We start from the raw sequence: 14,330 nt of genomic DNA, 5'->3' as shown, positions 1-14,330 counted from the left end.
GTGCGTCAGCCCAGTCCGACTCGGCCTGTTCCCGCTCCCCGCACTAGCCCTGAGGTGCGTGTCCCCAGGCTGATACCTCCAGTACCAGCACCACGCATCAGGCTTCCAGTGTGTCAGCCCAGCCTCGAGAGTTCGGCAATAGTGTGCAGTCCAGAGTATCCGGCACCAGTGTGCAGTTCAGAGTATCCGGCACCAGTGTGCAGTCCAGAGTATCCGGCACCAGTGTGCAGTCCAGAGTATCCGGCACCAGTGTGCAGTCCAGAGTATCCGGCACCAGTGTGCAGTCCAGAGTATCCGGCACCAGTGTGCAGTCCAGAGTATCTGGCACCAGTGTGCAGTCCAGAGTATCCGGCAACAGTGTCTAGTCCGGAACCGAGGGAGCCTGCCTGCGATCCGGAATCGAGGGAGACTGCCTGCGACCCGGAATCGAGGGAGTCTGACTGCGACCCGGAACTGAGGGAGTCTGCCTGCGACCCGGAACCGAGGGAGTCTGCCTGCGACCCGGAACCGAGGGAGTCTGCCTGCGACCCGGAACCAAGGGAGTCTATCAGCAACCCGGAACTGAGTAAGTCTATTGACGATCCGGAACTAAATATAAGTAACTGTGTTTCAAATGAGTCTGCCTACAGTGTGGAACGGAAGAGGTCTGCCTACGATCCGGAACGAGAGGAGTCTGCCTACGGCCCGAAACTGATCAAGTCTGTCTGCATTCTGGAGGACAGTAGGCCGGAGCCTGAACCACCACCTGTATAGGTGGGTTGGGGAGGGGGGGGTGTAGGACAAGTGCCGTCAGTGACGGCAGCCACCCTCCCTTCCCTCCCTTTAGTTTAGGGGGATTTTTTAGGGGGGGGGGGGGGGTGTACTGTCACGTCCTGACCAGTATAAGGGTTATTTGTTATTGTAGTTTGGTCAGGACATGGAAGAGGGTATTTGTTTCATGTGGTTCGGGTTGGTGGTTTATTTAGTAGGGTGTTTGATTTATTATTTCCGGGTTTTTGGGTAATGTTCTATGTTTGTATTTCTATGTGGTCTCTGGTCTTTTGTATTTCTATGTCTGGTTTATTGGGGTTGGACTCTCAATTGGAGGCAGGTGTTTTCTCACTGCCTCTGATTGGGAGTCCTATATATGGGTATGTGTTTGGTTTAGTGTTTGTGGGAGATTGTTTCTTGTTTTGCTGAGTGTGCTTGACAAGACTGTTTTGTTGTTTGTGAGTTTTTTTGTTATTTTGGTGTTCACTTTATTTTCAAATAAATTCAAGATGAGCATCCACATTCCTGCTGCGTTTTGGTCCTCCATTCCCGATGACAACCGTTACAGCAACAGAGGGTAGTGAATACAGCCCAGTACATCACAAATTAAATTAGATTTGATTTAGTGCAATTTCTCTGCAGCAGAGGAAACTCTGGGTCTTCCTTTCCTGTGGCGGTCCTCATGAGAGCCAGTTTCATCATAGCGCTTGATGGTTTTTGCGACTGCACTTGAAGAAACTTTCAAAGTTCTTGAAATGTTCCACATTGACTTACCTTCAAATCTTAAAGTAATGATGGACTGTCGTTTTCTTTGCTTATTTGGGCTGTTCTTGCCATAATATGGACTTGGTATTTTACCAAATAGAGCTATCTTCTGTATACAACCCCTACCTTGTCACAACACAACTGATTGGCTCAAACGCAGGAAATAAATTCCACAAATTAACTTTTAACAAGGCACATCTGTTAAGCATTCCAGGTGACTACCTCATGAAGCTGGTTGAGAGAATGTGAAGAGTGAGGAAAGCGGTTATCAAGGCAAGGAAATGGCTACTTTGAAGAATCTCAAATATACTTGGATTTGTTTAACACTTTTTTGGTTACTACATGATTCCATATGTGTAATTTCATAGTTGTGATGTCTTCACTATTATTCTACAATGTAGAAAATAGTAAAAATAAAGACAAACCCTTGAATGAGTAGGTGTGTCCAAACTTTTGACTGGTTCTGTATATATACATATTAAATTAGGTGAAAAGGGAAGCTATCTAAAGATCTAAGGTGTGAGCCTGCAATTCCAAATAATTGTAAGTTAAAATATTATCTTCAGATTTAAAAAAATATATATATATATATTTTTTTTTACTAAAATGTAAACACTTAACAGACTATGCCTTTGCAAGGCAAAGGGTTCGGTTCCAGGAACCGGAGGACACCTGCTTGACATATGGAATTGGTTCCGGGCCAGATTGAGAAATGTTTTCTGATTACTTGTTTGGTCGCTGCTATCTTCGACTGTTTGTTTTGTATCGGGATATGAAGGTGAACTTTGCTCTGTGTGAAGGAGGTGAACTTAGTGACAAGAGATTCTCTGCACTGTGCCTATAAATACGGAAAGTACAAGAGAACTGGAAAGTGTGGAGAGTTGATCGGTACTTTGGAATGGGACCAGGCAAGCTACCAGGACTGTGTATTTACATCCAATTGTCACACAGGGCAGTATTAAGATCGGAAAAGAAACACACGTGTGGATATTTATTTTATTTATTTAACCTTTAACTAGGCAAGTCAGTTAAGAACAAATTCTTAATTACAATGATGGCCTACCCTGACCAAACCCTAACCCGAACAATGCTGTGATACAGCCTGGAATCAAACCAGGGTCTGTAGTGATGCCTCTGGCACTGAGATGCAGTGTCTTAGACTGCTGCGCCACTCGGGAGCCTAGTTGAATGAAATTGTGAATATGTCTTGATAAATAACATCAATCAATATATCAATACATAACGAAACGTCCTCTCACTGTCAACTGTGTTTATTTTCAGCAAACTTAACATGTGTAAATATTTGTATGAACATAAGATTCAACAACTGAGACATAAACTGAACAAGTTCCACAGACATGTGACTAACAGAAATTGAATAATGTGTCCCTGAACAAAGGGGGGGGTCAAAATCAAAGTAACAGTCAGTATCTGCTGTGGCCACCAGCTGCATTAAGTACTGCAGTGCATATCCTCATGGACTGCACCAGATATGCCAGTTCTTGCTGTGAGATGTTACCCCACTCTTCGACTAAGGCACTTGCAAGTTCCCGGACATTTCTGGGGGGAATGGCCCTAGCCCTCACCCTCCGATTCAACAGGTCCCAGCCGTGCTCAATGGGATTGAGATCCGGGCTCTTTGCTGGCCATGGCAGAACACTGACATTCCTGTCTTGCAGGAACTCACGCACAGAACGAGCAGTATGGCTGGTGGCATTGTCATGCTGGAGGGTCATTTCAATGAGCCTGCAGGAAGGGTACCACAAGAGGGAGGATGATGTCTTCCCTGTAACGCACAGCATTGAGATTGCCTGCAATGACAACAAGCTCAGTCCAATGATGTTGTGACACACCTCCCTAGACCATGACGGACCCTCCACCTCCAAATTGATCCCAGTCCAGAGTACAGGCCTCGGTGTAACGCTCATTACTTCGATGATAAATGAGAATCCGACCATCACCCCTGGTGAGACAAAACCGTGACTCGTCAGTGAAGAGCAGTTTTTGCCAGTCCTGTCTGGTCCAGCGACGGTGGGTTTGTGCCCATAGGAGTTGTTGTTGTTGCCGGTGATGTCTGGTGAGGACCTGCCTTACAACAGGCCTACAAGCCCTCAGTCCAGCCTTGCTCAGCCTATTGCGGACAGTCTGAGCACTGATGGAGGGATTCTTTGCTGCTGGTGTAACTCGGGCAGTTGTTGTTGCCATCCTGTACCTGTCCCACAGGTGTGATGTTCGGATGTACCGATCCTGTGCAGGTGTTGTTACACGTGGTCTGCCACTGCGAGGACGATCAGCTGTCCATCCTGTCTCCCTGTAGCGTTGTCTTAGGCATCTCACAGCACGGACATTGCAATTTATTGCCCTGGCCACATCTGCAGTCCTCATGCCTCCTTGCAGCATGCCTAAGGCACGTTCACGCAGATGAGCAGGGACCCTGGGAATCTTTCTTTTGGTGTTTTTCAGAGTTAGAAGAAAGGCCTATTTAGTGTCCTAAGTTTTCATAACTGTGACCTTAATTGCCTACCGTCTGTAAGCTGTTAGTGTCTTAACGACCGTTCCACAGGTGCATGTTCATTAATTGTTTATTGAACAAGCATGGGAAACAGTGTTTAAACCCTTTACAATGAAGATCTATGAAGTTATTTTGGATTTTTACGAATTATCTTTGAAAGACAGGGTCCTGAAAAAGGGATGTTTCTTTTTTTGCTGAGTGTATATTGATTGTTCTCATGATTATGTGTTTTGTTTTATGGATGCTAATAAATACACAGACAACCTTGTTTTTTAGTGTGATGATTTTTATTGGTTTGTGATGATTAAAGTTAAAGCAAAGCAGCTGCAGGGATCATTTCAACAGACAGTAAAGATGCTATTTTGGAATGACTGGACAGCAGAACACCCAGAGGAACAGAATGAGAGTACAGTTCTAGAGAACACCAGCTAGAGTTCTACATTCTAGGAGAATTCCAGCCACCAGCCAGTAGTGTGCAGGATCCAGACATGACATCATGCCATGGATTTAATACCTCCTGGTGTCTAACTTTAACAAGACATGTACCCCTAATGCATCCATAGTATTACTATCTTTCTTTTATCTGGTGGAAATGGGTTTCTAAGTCCTACTCAAACCAAGCATGAGACTGAGACCAGGATTCAATCCCAGCACTTTGTCAGCTATGTGCCATTTAAATGTAATTTCCGATTGAGCTGTGAATGCAGTCTCCGTGTATGCAGTCTCCGCAAATGTGGGAACATTGCCTTTAAGTGCAGTGCTGACGTGGTGCAATCGGATTGAATCACAGCCTGAATATTCAGTAGCCTATAGCAGGGTTATTGTAAGGGTTAGGAGTCATGTTGGTCTCAATCCAATATGTTGCAAGTATATTGTAATAAAAAAAAAGCACTCACATACAACATATATTTGTGAACTTGGTGATCACTGAACATAATTAAGCCTAATGTCTGTACAATCTTTTAAAATGGATACACAGTAATGTCTTCGTAGACAGATAGCATGAGACTCTTACAGTGTAGGAGAACAACCCAGAGAATAAACAGACATGAGACTCTTACAGTGTAGGAGAACAACCCAGAGAATAAACAGACATGAGAATGTTACCGTGTAGTAGCACAACCCAGAGAATTAATAGATAGATAGATAGATAGATAGATAGATAGATAGATAGATAGATAGATAGATAGATAGATAGATAGATAGATAGATAGATAGATAGATAGATAGATAGATAGATAGATAGATAGATAGATAGATAGATAGATAGATAGATAGATAGATAGATAGATAGATAGATAGATAGATAGATAGATAGATAGATAGATAGATAGATAGATAGATAGATAGATAGATAGATAGATAGATAGTACGGTACACTAGGGTAGGGTCCTCCAGGGTAGGGTAGGGTACTCTGGGGTAGGATAGGGTACTCTAGGGTAGGGTGCTCCAGGGTAGGGTGGGGTAGGGTAGGATACTCCAGGGTAGGGTTAAATACTCCAGGGTAAGGTATTCTAGGGCAGGGTAGGGTCCTCTAGGGTAGGGTAGGATAGGGTAATCCAGGGTAGGGTTGGGTAGGATACTCAAGGGTAGGGTGGGGTACTCGAGGGTAGGGTATTCCAGGGTAGAGCACTCTAGGGTAAGGTAGGGTATTCTAGGGTAGGGTATTCCAGGGTAGGGTGGTGTACCCTTGGGTTATCAATCTCCAGGGTAGGGTTGGATACTTGAGGGTAGGGTAGGGTGCTCTAGGGTAGGGTACTCCAGGGTAGGGTTAATGCTCCAGGGTAGGGTAGGGTAATCTAGGGTAGGGTAGGGTTCTCTAGGGTAGAGTGCTCCTAGGTAGGGTAGGGTGTTGTAGGGTAGGGTGTCCTACGTTTGTTTATGTGTAACTATGTGTCGATTATGTCACACTGCTTTGTTTTATCTTGGCCAGGTCGCAGTTGTAAATGAGAACCTGTTCTCAACTGGCCAACCTGGTTAGATAAAGGTGATAAAATAATAAAAAACTTGAGGGTAGGATGCTCCAAGGTATAATGGTATACTCCAGGGTAATGCGGTAAACTCTAGGGTAGGGTAGGGTGCTCCAGGGTAGGGTTGAAACTCTAGGGTAAGGTAGGGTGCTCTAGGGTAGGGTATGTAGGGTACTGTAGGGTAGGGTGTTTTAGGGTAGAGTAGGGTACTCTAGGGTAGGGTAGGGTATTTAGGGTAGGTTACTTCTAGGGTTGAGTAGGGTACTGTGGGGTAGGGTTGGTTACTTCTGCATTTGGTCATTTGCCAGCTATTTTCGTCCGCCGCGCCGCACCACCGTTCTCCTACCTAGTCAACAACTGCTAGCTAGCTAGTCAACTTCTACCGACTAGCAGCACTGTAGAAACTAATAATACATTACAACGGAACGATTTGAATAGTGTAGTTTTAGCTAGCTACATAGTTGTCTTTGCTGTCTTTGTATCTAAGATAATTGTGTAGTTTAGAGTAATTATCGAGGTTACCTAGCCAGCTACACTTTCAAACAAAGTCAACAACGCAGGCACTGCTAGCTAGCCTACTTCACCAGCCAGCAGTACTGAATCATTTTAATCATTTTAGTCAATAAGATTTTTGCAACGTAAGCTTAACTTTCTGAACATTCGAGACGTGTAGTCCACTTGTCATTCCAATCTCCTTTGCATTAGCGTAGCCTCTTCTGTAGCCTGTCAACTATGTGTCTGTCTATCCCTGTTCTCTCCACTCTGCACAGGGCATACAAACGCGTCACACCGCGTGGCCGCTGCCACTCTAACCTGGTGGTCCCAGCGTGCACGACCCACGTGGAGTTCCAGGTCTCCGGCAGCCTCTGGAACTGCCGATCTGCGGCCAACAAGGCAGAGTTCATCTCAGCCTATGCTTCCCTCCAGTCCCTCGACTTCTTGGTACTGACAGAAACAGGGATTACCACAGATAACACTGCTACTCCTACTGCTCTCTCCTCGTCTGCCCACGTGTTCTCGCACACCCCGAGCGCTTCTGGTCAGCGGGGTGGTGGCACTGGGATCCTCATCTCTCCCAAGTGGACATTCTCTCTTTCTCCCCTGACCCATCTGTCTATCGCCTCCTTTGAATTCCATGCTGTCACAGTTACCAGCCCTTTCAAGCTTAACATCCTTATAATTTATCGCCCTCCAGGTTCCCTTGGAGAGTTCATCAATGAGCTTGACGCCTTGATAAGTTCCTTTCCTGAGGATGGCTCACCTCTCACAGTTCTGGGTGACTTTAACCTCCCCACGTCTACCTTTGACTCATTCCTCTCTGCCTCCTTTCCACTCCTCTCCTCTTTTGACCTCACCGTCTCACCTTCCCCCCTACTCACAAGGCAGGCAATACGCTTGACCTCATCTTTACTAGATGCTGTTCTTCCACTAATCTCATTGCAACTCCCCTCCAAGTCTCCGACCACTACCTTGTATCCTTTTCCCTCTCGCTCTCATCCAACACTTCTCACTCTGCCCCTACTCGGATGGTATCGCGCCGTCCCAACCTTCGCTCTCTCTCCCCCGCTACTCTCTCCTCTTCCATCCTATCATCTCTTCCCTCTGCTCAAACCTTCTCCAACCTATCTTCTGATTCTGCCTCCTCAACCCTCCTCTCCTCCCTTTCTGCATCCTTTGACTCTCTATGTCCCCTATCCTCCAGGCCGGCTCGGGCCTCCCCTCCTGCTCCGTGGCTCGACGACTCATTGCGAGCTCACAGAACAGGGCTCCGGGCAGCCGAGCAGAAATGGAGGAAAACTCGCCTCCCTGCGGACCTGGCATCCTTTCACTCCCTCCTCTCTATATTTTCCTCTTCTGTCTCTGCTGCTAAAGCCACTTTCTACCACTCTAAATTCCAAGCATCTGCCTCTACGCCTAGGAAGCTCTTTGCCACCTTCTCCTCCCTCCTGAATCCTCCTCCCCCTCCCCCTCCCTCCTCCCTCTCTGCGGATGACTTCGTCAACCATTTTGAAAAGAAGGTCGACGACATCCGATCCTCGTTTGCTAAGTCAAACGACACCGCTGGTCCTGCTCACACTACCCTACCCTGTGCTTTGACCTATTTCTCCCCTCTCTCTCCAGATGAAATCTTGCATCTTGTGACGGCCGGCCGCCCAACAACCTGCCCGCTTGACCCTATCCCCTCCTCTCTTCTCCAGACCATTTCCCGGAGACCTTCTCCCTTACCTCACCTCGCTCATCAACTCATCCTTGACCGCTGGCTACGTCCCTTCCGTCTTCAAGAGAGCGAGAGTTGCACCCCTTCTGAAAAAACCTACACTCGATCCCTCTGATGTCAACAACTACAGACCAGTATCCCTTCTTTCTTTTCTCTCCAAAACTCTTGAACGTGCCGTCCTTGGCCAGCTCTCCTGCTATCTCTCTCAGAATGACCTTCTTGATCCAAATCAGTCAGGTTTCAAGACTAGTCATTCAACTGAGACTGCTCTTCTCTGTGTCACGGAGGCACTCCGCACTGCTAAAGCTAACTCTCTCTCCTCTGCTCTCATCCTTCTAGACCTATCGGCTGCCTTTGATACTGTGAACCATCAGATCCTCCTCTCCACCCTCTCCGAGTTGGGCATCTCCGGCGCGGCCCACGCTTGGATTGCGTCCTACCTGACAGGTCGCTCCTACCAGGAGGCGTGGCGAGAATCTGTCTCCGCACCACGTGCACTCACCACTGGTGTCCCCCAGGGCTCTGTTCTAGGCCCTCTCCTATTCTCGCTATATACCAAGTCACTTGGCTCTGTCATATCCTCACATGGTCTCTCCTATCATTGCTATGCAGACGACACACAATTAATCTTCTCCTTTCCCCCTTCTGATAACCAGGTGGTGAATCGCATCTCTGCATGTCTGGCAGACATATCAGTGTGGATGACAGATCACCACCTCAAGCTGAACCTCGGCAAGACGGAGCTGCTCTTCCTCCCGGGGAAGGACTGCCCGTTCCATGATCTCGCCATCACGGTTGACAACTCCATTGTGTCCTCCTCCCAGAGTGCTAAGAACCTTGGCGTGATCCTGGACAACACCCTGTCGTTCTCAACTAACATCAAGGCGGTGACCCGTTCCTGTAGGTTCATGCTCTGCAACATTCGCAGAGTACGACCCTGCCTCACACAGGAAGCGGCGCAGGTCCTAATCCAGGCACTTGTCATCTCCCGTCTGGATTACTGCAACTCGCTGTTGGCTGGGCTCCCTGCCTGTGCCATTAAACCCCTACAACTCATCCAGAACGCCGCAGCCCGTCTGGTGTTCAACCTTCCCAAGTTCTCTCACGTCACCCCGCTCCTCCACTCTCTCCACTGGCTTCCAGTTGAAGCTCGCATCCGCTACAAGACCATGGTGCTTGCCTATGGAGCTGTGAGGGGAACGGCACCTCCGTACCTTCATGCTCTGATCAGGCCCTACACCCAAACAAGGGCACTGCGTTCATCCACCTCTGGCCTGCTCGCCTCCCTACCTCTGAGGAAGTACAGTTCCCGCTCAGCCCAGTCAAAACTGTTCGCTGCTCTGGCACCCCAATGGTCGAACAAACTCCCTCACGACGCCAGGACAGCGGAGTCAATCACCACCTTCCGGAGACACCTGAAACCCCACCTCTTTAAGGAATACCTAGGATAGGATAAAGTAATCCTTCTAACCCCCCCCTTAAAAGATTTAGATGCACTATTGTAAAGTGGTTGTTCCACTGGATATCATAAGGTGAATGCACCAATTTGTAAGTCGCTCTGGATAAGAGTGTCTGCTAAATGACTTAAATGTAATGTAAATGTCATGTTGTTAGTGGACTCTTCAGAAAATCAGCAGTGGTGTTGCTAGGGGTGTTGCTATGGGGCTCCAGCCTCAGTTTGATTGGTTGTTTGGGCATCAGAATATGCTTGTTGTCCATCTCCAAAGGGATCTATAGAGAATAACATGACATGACATAACATGACATGACATAGCATATATCAATGTATTTCGAGGACTGCAGATGTAAATGAGCAGTTGGCTAAATCTGGTGCAACGCATCACTTCCCGCTTCCGACACTTGTGTTATATATAGTATACCCCGCTTTTACGCTACTGCTACTCTCTGTTCATCATATATGCATAGTCACTTTAACCATATCTACATACTACCTCAATCAGCCTGGCTAACCGGTGCCTGTATGTAGCCTCGCTAATTTTATAGCCTCGCAACTGTAGATGGTCTTTTTACTGTTCTTTTTATTTCTATACTTACCTATTGTTCACTTAATACCATTTTTGCACTATTGGTTAGAGCCTGTAAGTAAGCATTTCACTAAGGTCTACACCTGTTGTATTCGGCGCACGTGACAAATAAACTTGATTTGATTTGATTTTATCTTGTCCCTGTTCAAATAAACATATTAAATGAAATAACACTGGATGTCAATCTCTAACTAATACAGGCCCAGGACTCAACTTGCATTATGGGTAATGTCCATTGTAAGTGTGTTTTAGTCCAGGACTAGGTTTAATATTGTATCCATGATTTCCAACTAGCTGGTTCGAAACTGCTGGGTCAGCTGTATGTGTGTGCGTGTGTGGGCGTGTGTGTGTGTTGCGTGGGGGTGATCTTTCGACTTCCTGTCAGGTCAGCTACAATCTCATCTGATAACTCCTGTTACATAACCCTCCCCAGCCCAGATCTAGGACCAGATCCCATAGCCCCCATTCCTAACCGGAACCGTTAGATACTAACTTAACCACTGATATAGGACCAGATCCCATAGCCCCCATTCCTAACCGGAACCGTTAGATACTAACTTAACCACTGATATAGGACCAGATCCCATAGCCCCCATTCCTAACCGGAACCGTTAGATACTAACTTAACCACTGATATAGGACCAGATCCCATAGCCCCCATTCCTGACCGGAACCGTTAGATACTAACCTAACCACTGATATAGGACCAGATCCCATAGCCCCCATTCCTAACCGGAACCGTTAGATACTAACTTAACCACTGATATAGGACCAGATCCCATAGCCCCCATTCCTGACCGGAACCGTTAGATACTAACCTAACCACTGATATAGGACCAGATCCCATAGCCCCCATTCCTAACCGGAACCGTTAAATACTAACCTAACCACTGATCTAGGACCAGATCCCATAGACCCCATTCTTAACCGGAACCGTTAGATACTAACCTAATCACTGATCTAGGACCAGATTCCCCTGCCCCAGTCCTAACCTGAACCATTAGATACTAACCTAATCACTGATCTAGGACCAGATTCCCCTGCCCCAGTCCTAACCTGAACCATTAGATACTAACCTAACCACTGATCTAGGACCAGATTCCCCTGACCCAGTCCTAACTTGAACCTTTTGCTACTGATCTAGGACCAGATTCCCCTGACCCAGTCCTAACCTGAACCATTAGATACTAACCTAACCACTGATCTAGGACCAGATTCCCCTGACCCAGTCCTAACCTGAACCATTAGATACTAACGTAACCACTGATCTAGAGCATCCCCCAGTGTCTTGAAGTGTGAAGTGTCAACAGAGATAGAGTTGAATACAGGGCAAGGGAAAATCTCAATTGCATTTCCATGATTCATCGCAGTCCTTCTCATCCAACGGGTTTTGAGAAGGAGATAGGGATAGAGGACGCCAGGAATCAAGGAAATACAGTTGAGATTCTTCTTTATTAATCTATATTAGCAACGATGGCACAGACCATGCTAAAACATAACTACTGACCACACAACCACAGACAACAACTACTGACCGCAACTACTGACCATACAACCACAACTACTGACCACAGCTACTGACAACACAACTTCTGACCACACAACTACTGACCGCACAACCACTGATCACAACTACTGACCACACAACTACCGACCACAACCACAAACCAGAACTACTGACCACACAACTACTGACCACACAACCACAACCACTGACCACAACAACTGACCACAGCTACTGACCACAGCCACACAACTACTGACCACACAATAACTGACTACAAAACTACTGACCACAACTACTGACCACACAATTACTGACCACAACCACTGAACACACAATTACTGACCACAACTAAAGACAACAACTACTGACCACACAACTACAACCACACAACTACTGACCGCACAACCACTGGCCACAACTACTGACCGCAACTACTGACCACGTAACCACAACTACTGACCACAACCACACAATTACTGACCACAGCTACTGACCACACACCTACTGACTACACAACCACAGACAACAACTACTGACCGCAACTACTGACCATACAACCACAACTACTGACCACAACCACACAATTACAGGCCACAGCAACTGACAACACAACTTCTGACCACACAACTACTGACCACACAACTACTGACCACACAACCACAACTACTGACCACAACTACTGACCACACAACCACAACCACTGACCACAACCACTGACCACAACTACTGACCACAACCACACAACTACTGACCACACAATAACTGACTACAAAATCACTGACCACAACTACTGACCACAACCACACAATTACTGACCACAACCACCAACCACACAACCACTGACCACAACTAAAGACAACAACTACTGACCACACAACTGCTGACTACAACCACACAACTATTGACCGCACAACCACTGGCCACAACTACTGACCACAACTACTGACTACACCCACCGACCACACAACTACTGACCACACAACCACAGACCACAACTACTGACCGCAACTACTGACCACGTAACCACAACTACTGACCACAACCACACAATTACTGACCACAGCTACTGACCACACAACCACTGAACACAACTACTGATCACAACCACACAACTACTGACCGCGCAACCACTGACCACAACTACTGACCACACAACTACTGACCACACAACAACAACAACTACTGACCACAACCACACAATAACTGACCACAACACCTGACCGCACAACCACAACTACTGACCACACAACTACTGACCACAACACTACTGACCATAACTACTAACCACAACTAGTGACCACACAGCTACTGACCACAATTACTGACCACATCTACTGACCACAACTGCCGACCACACAACTACTGACCACAACTACTGACCGCATCTACTGACCACACATCTACTGACCACAACCACACAATTACTGACCATAACTACTGACCACACAACCACTGAACACAACTACTGACCACAACCACACAACTACTGACCGCACAACCACTGACCACAACTACTGACCACACAACTACTGAGCACAACTACTGACCACACAACAACAACTACTACTGACCACAACCACACAATAACTGACCACAACACCTGACCGCACAACCACAACTACTGACCACAACCACTGACCACAACCACTGACCACACAATAACTGTCCACACAACTACTGACCAAAATCACTGATGACACAATAACTGACCACAACCACAAAACTACTGAGGGGTATTCAGAGAGTCAATGTCCACACTGAAGGCTGTGCTGGTGACCACGTCCATACTGTAGGGCCCAAAGAACCTGCAACACAAAGAACTGACCACAACCACAATTACACAACTGCTGACCACAACCACAATTACACAACTGCTGACAACACCTACTCCCACACATACTGACCACATACAGACCACAAACACAAAACTATTGACCACAACTACTGACCGCATTACTACTGACCACAACCACACAACTACAGACCACACAACTACTGACCACAACCAGACAACTACTGACCACACAACTACTGACCACAACCGCACAACTACTGACCACACAACTACTGACCACACAACTACTGACCACAACTGCTGACCACACAACTACTGATCGCACAACTACTGACCACAACTACTCACCACAGCCACACAACTACTGACCACAACTACTCACCACAACCACACAACTACTGACCACAACTACTCACCACAACCACACAACTACTGACCAAAATTACTTGCTGCACAACTACTGACCACAACTACTCACCACAGCCACACAACTTCTGACCACACAACCACTGACCACACAACTACTGTCCACATAACTACTGACCACAACCAATGACCACACAACCACTGACCATAACTACTGACCACAACTGGTGACCACACATCTAGTGACCACAATTACTGACCACAACTACTGACCACACAACCACTGACCACACAACTACTGTCCACACAACTACTGACCACAACCACTGACCACAACTACTGACCACACCACTACTGACCATAACTACTGACCACAACTGGTTACCACACATCTAGTGACCA

This window comes from Salmo salar, chromosome ssa02 (assembly GCF_905237065.1).
Source record: "Salmo salar chromosome ssa02, Ssal_v3.1, whole genome shotgun sequence".
NCBI lineage: Eukaryota > Metazoa > Chordata > Actinopteri > Salmoniformes > Salmonidae > Salmo > Salmo salar.
This window is presented reverse-complemented; position numbering follows the sequence as displayed.